This window comes from Heptranchias perlo, chromosome 35, assembly GCF_035084215.1.
Source record: "Heptranchias perlo isolate sHepPer1 chromosome 35, sHepPer1.hap1, whole genome shotgun sequence".
Classification (NCBI taxonomy): Eukaryota; Metazoa; Chordata; class Chondrichthyes; order Hexanchiformes; family Hexanchidae; genus Heptranchias; species Heptranchias perlo.
This window is the reverse complement of record NC_090359.1, coordinates 13,942,799-13,955,176: the sequence shown is the minus strand read 5'-3', so window position 1 is coordinate 13,955,176 and position 12,378 is coordinate 13,942,799. Positions and strand designations below refer to the sequence as shown.

Below are 12,378 nucleotides of genomic sequence, written 5' to 3'. Positions count from 1 at the left end.
ATGGCTGATCTGTACCTCAACTCCAATTACCCGCCTTTGATCCATATCCCTTGATATCTTCATTAAACAAAAATCTATCAATCTCAGTCTCAAAAATTATTTTGAGTGTACTAACGTTAGCCAGAAAGAGAGGAAATCAGGAAGAAAATGGAGTTCCAGAGAAAGAGGGAATAAAAGAGGTAGATTAACAGAGAGAGAAATTTGGGAGTCAAGTAAAAGGAGTGTGTGTGAGGGAGAGAGGCCTGGACATTGAGAGAGACAGAAAGAGGGGGAATGAGTGAAACAAGGTGACAAGGACTGTGCTAAATTACATAGTAGGGTGACAGGGAATAGCAGGACCGGCCTGGGAATGGGAGTACAGAAGATTCAAGTAAAAATGTCACATTGGTGAACTGGGTTTCGATTTTTCTTACACTGTGTGCTGTTGGTTTCAATCTTCATGTAATTTATTAAATGTAGAAATTGTGACTCTGTCATTGTTGAATTCATTGTTCCAAAAGGTTACTCAGCTGGTCGATGTGTAATGTTCTGTCACCTTAATGATTGTGATAGTCAAAGGTCAGGTGGGACCAAAACTTGTTTGTTCAGGAGTCTGTAAATAATATGTGATGTCAGTCGGGATGCGATCTAATTGTCCCATTCGGGGTTTATTTACATTATAAGTATCTCGCTGTTTTAACTTCGTTACCTGACTATCGCAGTTCACATACCTCTTTATAGCACCGAAAGACATTGTCTCCACAGAGAAATGCGTTTGTCGCGATTTACGGAGATAGAATTCATTTATTATCCTGTTCTGGCAGCAATTGGAGTACCTGGTAAGTCATTATCAGCACGTACGGTGTAAATAACAGAATGTTTAACTATGTTGCTGTTTGTGCTCTGAGCCTGGTAAATGTGGAATGTTATTCTTCACCGTTTTGTGATACAGTTAAAACTTCCATCCTTGTCCCATTGGTCAATGCACCGAGTAACTCACCCTCGCTCTGTGCTGAACTGTCGAGTCTGGGGTCCAAATGTGTCCTTGGTGCTCCCCGGCCAGGCAGGGGTCAAACAGGCAGGGCGCACAGTCCTGAGTGTAATCCACTGCCTCCTGGTGGAAAGTGCGCCTGTTGTGGAGATCGGGTGAGGAAGGACCGGGTGAGATTGTCGTGTTTCCCGAGGAACGATCGCCTGGGGTTCCGGAGAGCAGATTGCGGCTGTGTATCCCGGCATGAGTCAGTGTCTTCAGGATAGAAGGACAGGGAACAAACGGAATACGCATCAGATAAATAAAACATGTGACAGAAACCGTCCTCCTCACTCGAAGGTACAATCTTGTGTTCCCGTCAAATGTTCCTCTCAGATCATAATTATATTTCAGCAAAATGGCTTCACAGGACTTTTGATGTATTTGATGTTTAAAGTATTGTTTGGACTAGTTGAATGACGATGACTGTATACTTCAGTCCATGTGTGTTATTGTGGAGAGTGGGGAAACCAGTCTTGACACTGGTTCGGGAGGGGGATGAGCTGGAGACCATGAGTGAGAGTTGGCGGTGATTTGTTCTTATTCCGCGCGGCTCCTGGGATCGATCTCTTATTCCGAGGATCCGACTGTCCTTTGTTTTTCTCACGCCTTGTGCTGAGATATAAAGACTGGACCTGGTTATAACTGGAGCACGTTACAGAATTAAATTCCTTGACATATTGTGTCATGATCCATTCACAATACTGCACTGGAAACCTCATCTAATTAATTACTGAAAGATGACGGGCAGCAACTCAATACCAGGCTCGTGTTTTCAATGTATTTTCTAAAATCAAAGTCTCTGGTATTGTGTGGGTCAAGGCATTAGGTTTCTCCCCCGCATTACGATTTAAACCAAATCTAGAGTCACCTTGTCTGTATTTCCTGATTTAACTCGTCTTGTCGCCTTTCACTTTCATAGTTGGTGACGTCCTGCCCCGCGGACCTCCCAGTGTCGGAATCGACAAAATAAACTTAATCTCAAGGATCACAAGTGAGGACTCAGCTGTCGGGTGAGGGATCCCGGGGCCACCGTCACCCGAAAGGAACCTCCCAGAATGAGCTGCTCCTTCGGAACAGGAGGCAGAAGCCAAGGGGAAAAACCAATAAATAAACACAATCACAGCCCATGTACATCGGTTAAACTGAGAGCTCATTGATCAGCCCGGTTAGTGATTTCACTGTTTCTGTCTCTCTCTTTCTCTCAGTGAACTTGCTGGCGATTGTGATCCTGTCCCGTGGAAAGTGCGGTCTCTCCAAATGTATCACTCGCTACCTGGTGGCCATGGCGACGGCGGATCTCCTGGTGATTGCCTGTAATGTGATCTTATATCGGATTGCTCATCTTTATTGGGGGGACACTTTCCTGCTCTACACTCCTGTTTGCAGATTCATTCTCTTCCTGGCTCCTGCTGCCACAGACAGTTCTGTTTGGTTAACGGTCGCTTTTACCTTTGATCGTTTTGTAGCCATTAGTTGTCAGAAGCTGAAAACAAAATATTGCACCGAGAAAACTTCACTTGTGATTATCGTGACTTTGAGCGCGCTGTTCGGTTTAAAGAACATTCCCCGGCCCTTCGTGTATATTCATTACCGTACTGTTAACAATATACCACGGGGTTGTCTTGTATCATCACAGTTTTATATTCTACCCACATGGATCGCATTTTCTTGGATTGAACAGCTGTTAACCCCGTTGCTTCCATTCTGTTTGATTTTATTGTTTAATGCTCTCACCGTCAGACGCATTTTAGTGGCCAGTCGGGCCCGAAGGAGCCTCCGGGACCTCAGCAATGGTGAGAATGACAAGGACCCTGAGATGAAGAACCGCAGAAGGTCCATCGTTTTACTTTTTGCCATATCCGGCAGTTTTATCCTGCTCTGGATGACAACGGTCGTATATTTTTTATATTATCGAATTTCAGGCGGCTTTAACCGCCGATCTTTCTATAACCCTTTCCCAACCTTCGAACAAGTGGGAATTCTGCTTCAGCTTCTGAGTTCCTGTACGAACACGGCCATTTACACAGTGACCCAGAGTAAGTTCAGAGAGGAGCTGCTCAATGTGATTAAATATCCGTTTACTCTAATTGGTAAATTGGTCAAATGAGGAAAACGGCTGAAGTGAAGCGGTAACTGACTTCCCAACATCACAACTTAATTCCAGATCAAAATTATCACCTCAATTTACCAAAGGGACTCAGCAACAGGGCCAAAGGCATCTCCTTTAAACACATTTGTTGTCAAAAGTTATACCAAAATTAAATTTAACAGCAGCCGACAAAAAATGAGCAAAAGCAACAGACAGTAACATTATCAAAACATGTTCCTGTATTCAGATCATTTTTTAAACACATCCTCAGGGAGTCTGACCCGAAATGTAATTGTCCGGAGGAAGGGCTGTGAATTAGCGACTGGATATTAGTTTGCACCGGACCGGACCAATAATCGAGCCCCGCCTACAGCATCTGTGGGGTTAATTCTCATTTTTAACTATTTCTGGGCCCCCTTAAAACATTCCTGTAACTCCGTGTCTGATATTTTAACAGCTGTTGGTCCTCAATAGTCTGGGAATCACTGATGGTTTTTTTTTCTGCCTTCTCCCGGATTCAGGAGGCAGGCAAGGGCTGTCGTTTTGCTCTGCTCAGACCTCCACTCAGCTCAGTTCTGAAGTGTTTACTGGAAGTGCAGTCAGAGTGACGCTTGACTTTTTTTTCTTTTTTTTGTGTTTTTAGGCCCCCCTTTCACAAGAAGCGGGGTTTCGGGTGTGTTCCTGTGCAGAAAAACCAAAAAACCCAAAATAAGCGTCAAATTTAAATTTTATTATATCGGTCCAGGATGCACTCCAGCCCCTGCGGTGCCCCCCGGTCGCGGAAAGCCCCAAGCGAACCGGCAGACACCGCGTGCTCCATCTCCAGGGCCACCCAGGCACGGAGAAATCCGGGGAAGAGAGGCCGACAGTTGGAGCGACCGCCCCCACGGGCCCCGTCTAACCTGGACCTGTGGATGGCCACCTTGGACAGGCCCACGAGGAGATCCTCTGACTGACCCGCCCTCCTCCTCACCCGGTGGCCAAAGATGAGGAGCGTGGGACTGAAGCGCAGCCAGAAGTTGTGGAGCAGCCCCTTTAAATAGTGGAACAGGGGCTGCAACCTCTCACACTCCTTGTAGACATGAAACACAGAATCATTCAGGTCGCAGAAGGTCTGTTGATGTTTCAAAACAGGCGTTAAGTCTTTTTTTAAAAATCAGGCCAATGACTCAGTTAGAATAGTCGATGGAGGAATTTCACAGGAGTAGATGAAGTTTCCGTCACTCAGAAGGGATTAACAGAGAGTAAAGCCGGGTTAGCTCGAGGCACTGCCACAGAAGGGGAACCGAGGAATGAGTGAATGCATAGAAGGCCAGTGTTGGAGGATCAAAGAGTGTGGGACATGGAGATGGAGGCGTTTGCAGAGGTCGGACAGGCAAACCTTGGAGGGACTTATAGGGAACGTGTTGAGGGTCAGGAAACCAATGGAAGTCAATGAGATCTGACACGTGGAGCAATGGGAGGGCGGGGTATGGGGATCGACAGGGAGGTGATCGAAGGGGAGGAGTCCAGAGATAATGCTCAAAGGAAGAGATGTTGACAAAGCAGGAAGGGGTGAGGCCAATGTGTGTTTGGAAGAAATCCACGGCAACACCACAGAGGTTAGGGGGAGAAGGTGAATTGTACAGACAGGCAGTGAGGATTCAGAAAGTACCTTGTACGACAGTGTTACCACTCATCAGACAAGTTTCAGTCAGAAAGAGAAAGAGACAGTGAAAGGGGAAAACGCCAAATACGGGGTCAGGGACGCACGGGGAGACGGGGTCAGGGACGCACGGGGAGACGGGGTCAGGGACGCACGGGGAGACGGGGTCAGGGACGCACGGGGAGACGGGGTCAGGGACGCACGGGGAGACGGGGTCAGGGACACACGGGGAGACAGGGTCAGGGACGCACGGGGAGACGGGGTCAGGGACGCACACGGGGAGAAGGGGTCAGGGACGCACGGGGAGACGGGGTCAGGGACGCACGGGGAGACGGGGTCAGGGACGCACGGGGAGACGGGGTCAGGGACATAGATTTTTTTAAAAAATAAACATGGCTCAAGTTAGCTCAGTTCCTGTAGACAGCAAGTTGTACAAAGGGCGTTATCACTGATATATGAATAACCCTCTTTGTAACTAAGTGACAAATTTCAGGAGTTTGTTGGATCCCTTTTGTACAATGTGTGACTTTGCCAGTAAGGGGTTGGACTGTGTAAGAAATCTCCATGTGCTGTGTTAATAAAACTCTGGTTCTGGTGTCACTGGGGACCTGCTCTCTCTTTACTGTAAGAAATCTCCATTAAATGAATAATCTGTGAATCTAAATAGCTGAGATCATCTTAAAGAATGGCTGACCTGCAGCATGAACACAGCTGTCCGTGGGCCTGTCTCTCTGTCTCCCACCTTCCCGTTCGTATCTCTCACTCTCTCTCTCTCTTTGACACGGTCTGTATCTGTCTTCATCCCTCTCTATCTCCCATTGCCTATCTCACTATTCCTGCTGCCCTGCTTATTTGCCTCCAACTCCTTGCACACTAGTGTATCTCTCTTCCTCCCTGTCCCTATCACTCGATCCGCACCCCTCCCGACCTTGCTCCCCATCTCCCATTCTCTCCCAACCGAGTTCTCACCTCTGAGTCCACCTCACTGTTTCCCTACCCCTCACTCTCTCACTTCCTTTTCATCCCTCTCTATCATCCCCATCAATCGCTCTTTACCCTCTCTCTTCCCTCCCACTCTGTCCCTATCCACTTTCTCTCTGTGCCTGGCTCTGTTCTCTGCAATTTTGCAGAACCGTTTTCTACACAATCCCCTCATTTTGCCCCGTTCCTGGATCTCTCTGTCTGCCGTCCACCCCTCTCTGTTTAAGTTGCTCCCTTTCTTTATCCACCCTCCCTCTCTCTGTATATTCCATTGCTCTGTCTCTCCACATCCCTCCCTCTCACTACCCATCTCTCTCTATATATTCCATTTCTCTGCCTTCAACTGCAGCTGCCACCTATTTGTTCACTCCACTCCATGGTTGATGTTCAGAGATTATGAGGGTGATTTTAAAACGGAGCCGGGAAAGGGGCGGGGGTCAATTTGAGGTCAGGAAACCCATTAGTACGGGTTTCCGTGACATCCTTAAGATTTTGACGGAAGGACATCTTTTATTTTTTTTGTTTCCCGTCTGACTGACCGGTTGATTGACAGGCTGGTCTCAGTGGGACGGGAAACCAGCCAGGGAGAGGACGTCTTCAGGTAAGTCTTTGTTTGCATGGATGGGGGGCACGGGTGAGCACGGGGCATAGATGGGCATAGGTGGGCACGGGGGTCGCTAGTCATGTGGGATGGGATCGGGGGTCATTGCAGGGGTCAGCAATCATTGAGGGGAATGTCGGGGGTCGGAGGGGGAGGATCGGGGTCGGGGGTCCGGGATCGGGGGAGGGGTGTCGGTGCAGGTAGACTTGTTGGGCCTGGGGGAAGCACTCCTGCTCCTCAGGGCCCACAAGCTGTGCCTTTCCAGGCACCTGCCTGTTACTCTCGGGCCTTCTCACCTCCTTTCACGAGGAGTAAAACAGAAGGCCCAGGAATCCTGGCCACCCAGGGTGGAAATCGGGAATTAGTAAAAAATGGATGCCTGAAGCCTCCTTGAAAGGTTATGAGGCCCGACCCGCCCCCTGGGAGCGGGTTGGTCGCCCGCCCCTGTGAAAACGGGAAATGGGCGGGTTGGAGGCAGGTCTGAAATGGTGGCAATTTTCAATGCACCCCCGCCCCCAACCCACCCGTTCTTTACTTTTAAAATCGAGCCCTATATTTTCAGGCTGGTGATACATCAACACAAGTTGCTCAGTTTCCATTAAACTTTGTGGACAGTCAGTTGCAATTTTACTCACAGGGCCTAGGTTCATTATTCATGAACTAAGCAAAGATATGCTCTGCATATTAGAAGATTAAATTAGTGAAGTTTTGTTACTATTATTATTAATTCTATCAAACCCTCTCATAACCTTAAAGATCTCCATCAGGTCACCTCTCAGTCTTCTCTTTTCTGGAGAAAAGAGCCCCAGCCTGTTCAATCTTTCCTGTTAAGCATAACCTCTCGGTTTTGGTATCATCCTCGTAAATCTTTTTTTCACCTACTCTATAGAGTGCCTCTATATTCTTTTTATAATATGGAGACCAGAACTGTTCACAGTACTCCAAGTGTGGTCCAACCAAGGTTCCATACAAGTTTAACATAACTTCTCTGCTTTTCAATTCTATCCCTCTGGAAATGAACCCCAGTGTTGGTTTGCTTTTTTAATGGCCTTATTAACCTGTGTCGTTACTTTTAGTGATTTGTGTATCTGTACCCCGAGACGCCTCTGCTCCTTTACCCCATTATTGAAGCAGTGGCCCACTTATTCTTCCCATCATAATTTAAAACCTCACACTTATCTATATTGAGATTCATTTGCCAGTTACACACCCATTGTGCAAATTTATTTATATCTTCCTGTATTGTGTCGCACTCCTCCTCAGTATTAACTATACCCCCCAGTTTGGAGTTGTCCGCAAATTTTGAAATTATACTTCCAATTCCCAAGTCCAAATCGTTTATATAAATGGTGAAGACAGTGGTCCCAGCACCAATCCCTGTGATTCACCACTCAGACCTTTTGCCAGTCTGAGTAACTACCTTTAACACTTACTCTCTGTTTTCTGTTTTGTACCCAGCTTGCTATTAATTCTGCTCTTTGTCCCCTGACTCCACCTGCTCTGATCTTATCTGAGTGAGATCATTAATTAAACACAATATTTGCAGTGGGCCCATTCCCAGTAAATAATGGATTGATGCTGCCCAGACTGTTTAATGTGGGATCCTTACAAGTAGCAGGTAGAACAGATTTGCCTCCTGTCAGTGTGGGCTGTATTCAAACACAGGCATTAGAGGCTGAAATTACCAACATCCAGCCCACGGGAACCCACAGACACCTCCATAAGAACAGAAACTCGCACAGTAATAGTATAAAATACAACAAGAGAAATGGATTGTGTGTCACAACAAACTATTGGGGCACAGAAGTACGTGATGTGGATACAACATTAACAATCCTTCGTGTTCGATTGGAAGGATTCCCCCATTGTGCAGCGATGAGGCTTTCTGCCAAAGTCATTTGGCAGAACACCTCATCGCCAGAGCTTTCAAACAAGCACCAAGACGTAGTTTGGCTGGTGGTGAGAAGGGCTCTTCCCGCCAGATCCTTCATGCACTCCCGACCTCTCAGTGCCAACGTGCGCTGTCCCCGAGGAAGCTGCGGTGGAGACAAGACCGTCACCCATCTCCTCCTGGAATGTCCCTTTGCAAAGACGATATGGAGAGAGATGCAGTGGTATCTGTCCAGGTTCATGCATACAAATTAAGAGCAGGAGTAGGCCATTCAGCCCCTCGAGCCTGCTCTGCCATTTGATAAGGTCATGGTTGATCTGATTGTGATCTCAACCGTAGTTTCCCATTTACCTATGATAACCTTTGACTCCCTTGTTAATCAGGAATCTATCCAACTTAGCCTTAAAAATATTCAATGACACTGCCTCCACTGCTCTCCGGGGAAGGGAGTTCCACAGACTCACGACCCTCAGAGAAAAAATTCTCCTCATCTCCATCTTAAATGGGAGACCCCTTACTTTTAAACTGTGGCCCCTGGTTCTAGTTTCTCCCTCAAGGGAGCAGTTCTGTAACACATGATTCTGTGCTTTATGGGCTATTCCCAGGGAAGCATTCCGAGACAGATATCAACTGCTGCCGGAAGACCATCAACTCGGTGAAAGATGCCATTTGGTCTGCCCGAAACTTGCTGGTCTTCCAGTGCAAGGAGCTGTCCTCGACCGAGTGTTTTTCAACTGCCACATTCCAAGGTCCAGGACTACGTGCTCAGGGATGCACTGAAGCTGGGTGCGGCCGCCGCAAAGGCTCTGTGGGGAAAGGCTATCGTTTAGAGCTCTCCCGCAATTGTAAACCGAGGGGCTGCAATCAGGGAAAACCCACCTCGGGCAGAATGTAAAATACAAATTTATGTAATGAATCGTAATGTACTGCAATGAATCTGTAATCAATAAGCTTATTGATTGTAATGCAATAAGGCACCCTAGAGTGTCATGAACTGTAATTATGAACAATGTGTAACTGTATTGTTGGAATCATAATTGAACTGTACTTTATGTATCTTGCAAATTGTATAATCTGTATTGTGTATGTTTGAAATGTGATGACAACTGTATTGCAAGTAGTGTTACAAATTTTATGAATAAAGTATATTTTTTGAAAAAAAAATCTGTTCTTATCAGTTTAATATCTGATACGTCCCTTATCTGGGGACCGTATATTAATTTGATTTTTGGAACAGGGAGATGGAATAGGGGCTTGCTCCGTCCACTCCACGCATCGACCCAGTATTGCAGTGTCTCTGGGAACGGTGCACCTCCCTGTGGGGAGATATTCAAAATGAAAAACAGGTTTTTCCAGTGTCTCTGTATGTATTATTACTGAGAATAAAGTTGATATTTTGTACTTAAAAAAAATGTGGAATAAATCCTCAATTAAAGCTGTGAAGATTAACTAGATAAATATTGAGGTGGAAATGATATTGAAGATTTCCAAACTGGACCTGAAACCTAAACTGACCAGAATTACAAAGTGACCCAGAACCCCAATCTTCTGTAGACACTTGCACGACAAGGCAAACACACAATGTTACAATCCAAAACTGACACTGAAACATAACTTGACCTAAATCCCCAAACTAACCCTTAATCAGACACTGAACCATTTCCCCAAACTGAAGCAGAACCAGAGCGAGTCACAAACCTAAACTTAACCAGAACCCAACAATGACTCTGAACAAAACAAGCAACAACTCTCAATCTGATCCTCAAACCGAAACAACACGGTGCCCAACACTGGAAGACCCTAAACTCACATACAAACCTCAAATAAACCAGGAACTGTAAAATGACCCAGAGACACAAACCCTACCTGAACCCAAACTAAACTGAATTGAACATGAATGCCCAAACTTCTGAACAACCTCAACTTGATCTGGAACATAAAAGTGCCCTGGAATCCTGAACATACACAGAACTCCCTGTGAACAAGAGCCCTCTGCCCTTCTTGAGACCCTCTGATCCAAAGTACTTTAGAGACCAAAAACACTAAGCTGCACAAAACCCTAAATCAGCTCACGAACCCCGAGTGACCCAGAAACTTAAACTGACCTGGAACCCGAAACTGATCCAGAATCCCAAAAGTGACAGGTACCCTAAACTGACCATCAACGAAATACTGAGTCAGAACCTGAAAATGATCCAGAATCTTACATTCAACATAACTACAAAGTAACCCACAATTCTAAACTCACATTAAGCCCCAAATTAATATGTAAATTGAAATGACTGGATACCCTAAACATCCCAAAACCCAGTGATCCAGATCCCTAAATCGAAGATAAAACCCTAAACCTGTACCGAAACATAAACTGACCCAGACCCTCATACTGACACTTTCCGTCGCCTAAATTGTTGCAGTTCCAAAGGAACTCGAGTCAATCCAAGAGCTCCGGTCCTCTGGATTTCCCTCTCAGAGTGGAAGAACGTTAAACTGTTCCAGAATCCTAAACTGACCTGGAACCCGGAACCAAAGCAAAACTGCAACCAACTCAGAATCACAGGCTGATCTAAACCCTAAACTGATCCATTATCCTGAACGGACTCAGAATATTAAAATACAGCAAACCCAAAGCAGACCCGAAACACCAAGCAGACCTGGAAACCCGACCTGGCCCAGAACCCTAGCTGACTCCACTGGTTCACTTGTTAGTTCTGTCGTTTGTTTCAGGCTCTTCTGCTGTTTTTGAGATATGATGTAATGTTAGGGATCATCGAGATCAGTCTGTGAGTATCAGTCTTTGCCGGGGTCCTGTGGAATATTTTGCAGTGCTGGGTGTTTTTGGATGCGTGGAGAATGTTAGTCTTGAGGGTCCTGAGTTAATTGGAGCTCTTATGGTCAGTTTGTGTGCAGCATGTTACAACCAGATACTGAGCCAGAAACTCAAAACAACACAGAATCTCAAATTGACCAAACTAACCCAGATTATAAAACTGAACTGGGACCCTGAACCAATCCCAATTCTAAAGTGACCAACTCATGTAAAATGAATTATAAACATAAAGAAAAGCCAAGAACCCAAATTTGTGTTGAAACTGAAAACAAGCCCAGAATCCAAGATTGAACTAAAGTCTTACACTGATTCATCAGCCTAAAAATATTCAACGCACGAAACATATCTCGAACCCAGAATGAACCCACATGACAAGGCTGAGACCGAAGGCTGAGCGTCAGAGATTTCTACAATCCCTCAGTGTTGGCATCAGTCTGGGCGTGTTGAGTCATCAGAGATCGTTGTCTATGTTTGTTGTTCTGTGTCAGTTTGTGGGTGTTGTGGTTTGGGGTTTCTCTGCTCAGTATTGGGGTAATGTGCACTGTTTAAGGTCCGTTTACAGATGCTGTGGTTTGCTGTGACAGTGCAGTTATCATTTTACAGGATGCAGAAGCCCAATGTGTGATGCGATCGTTAGCTTTGGGTGTTTGATCAATGTGTGGATGGTGAGGTAAGTGTGTGGGGGCTGGGTCAGTTTCTGGGTATTGTGTTTTTTTGCGGATGATGTGATCGGTTTGGGGCATATTGTGGACAGCTTTAGGATGCTGACTCATTTGGGGAGATGGGATAGTCAGTCATTGAACACTGCCTCAGTTATGGTCCCTGAACCCAGTTTGCAGTACCAGAGTCAGTTTCAGGGTGCTGTGGTCAGTTTCAGAGATACATGGTATTAGCTTGAGGTGCTGTATTAGCTTGAGGTGCTGGGCCAGTTAGAGGTACTGTACTACTTGAAGAGCAAGGTTAGGTTAAGGTGCTGGACTAACTTGAGGTGCTAGGTTAGCTTGAGGTATTGGATTAGTTTGGAGGCTGTATTATTTTGAAGTATTAGGTTATTTTGAGGTTCTGGGCTGGTCTGAGGTGCTGTTTTTGCTTGAGGTATTAGATTATGTTGAGGTGCTGGATTACTTAGGGCAGCATCTTAAGTTTGAGGTAATCTATTTACTGCAAGTGCAGTTTTAGCTTAAGTTACTGGGTTAGTTGGAGGTGCTGTATTGGATTGAGCTGCTGGGATAGTTTCAGCTTTTGTAAATGTCTGAGGTTCTTGATCAGTATGTTTCCAGCCTAACGAGGAAGGAAGCAGTGCTGGATCTAGTTCTGGGGAATGAAGTGGAG

At 45.9% G+C, this 12,378-nt stretch overlaps 1 pseudogene; it reads left to right on the top strand.

The window, feature by feature from the left end:
* The first annotated feature begins 9,364 nt into the window (after positions 1 to 9,364).
* LOC137302591 (U2 spliceosomal RNA) lies at positions 9,365 to 9,536 on the top strand (annotated as a pseudogene).
* Positions 9,537 to 12,378: the final 2,842 nt, after the last annotated feature.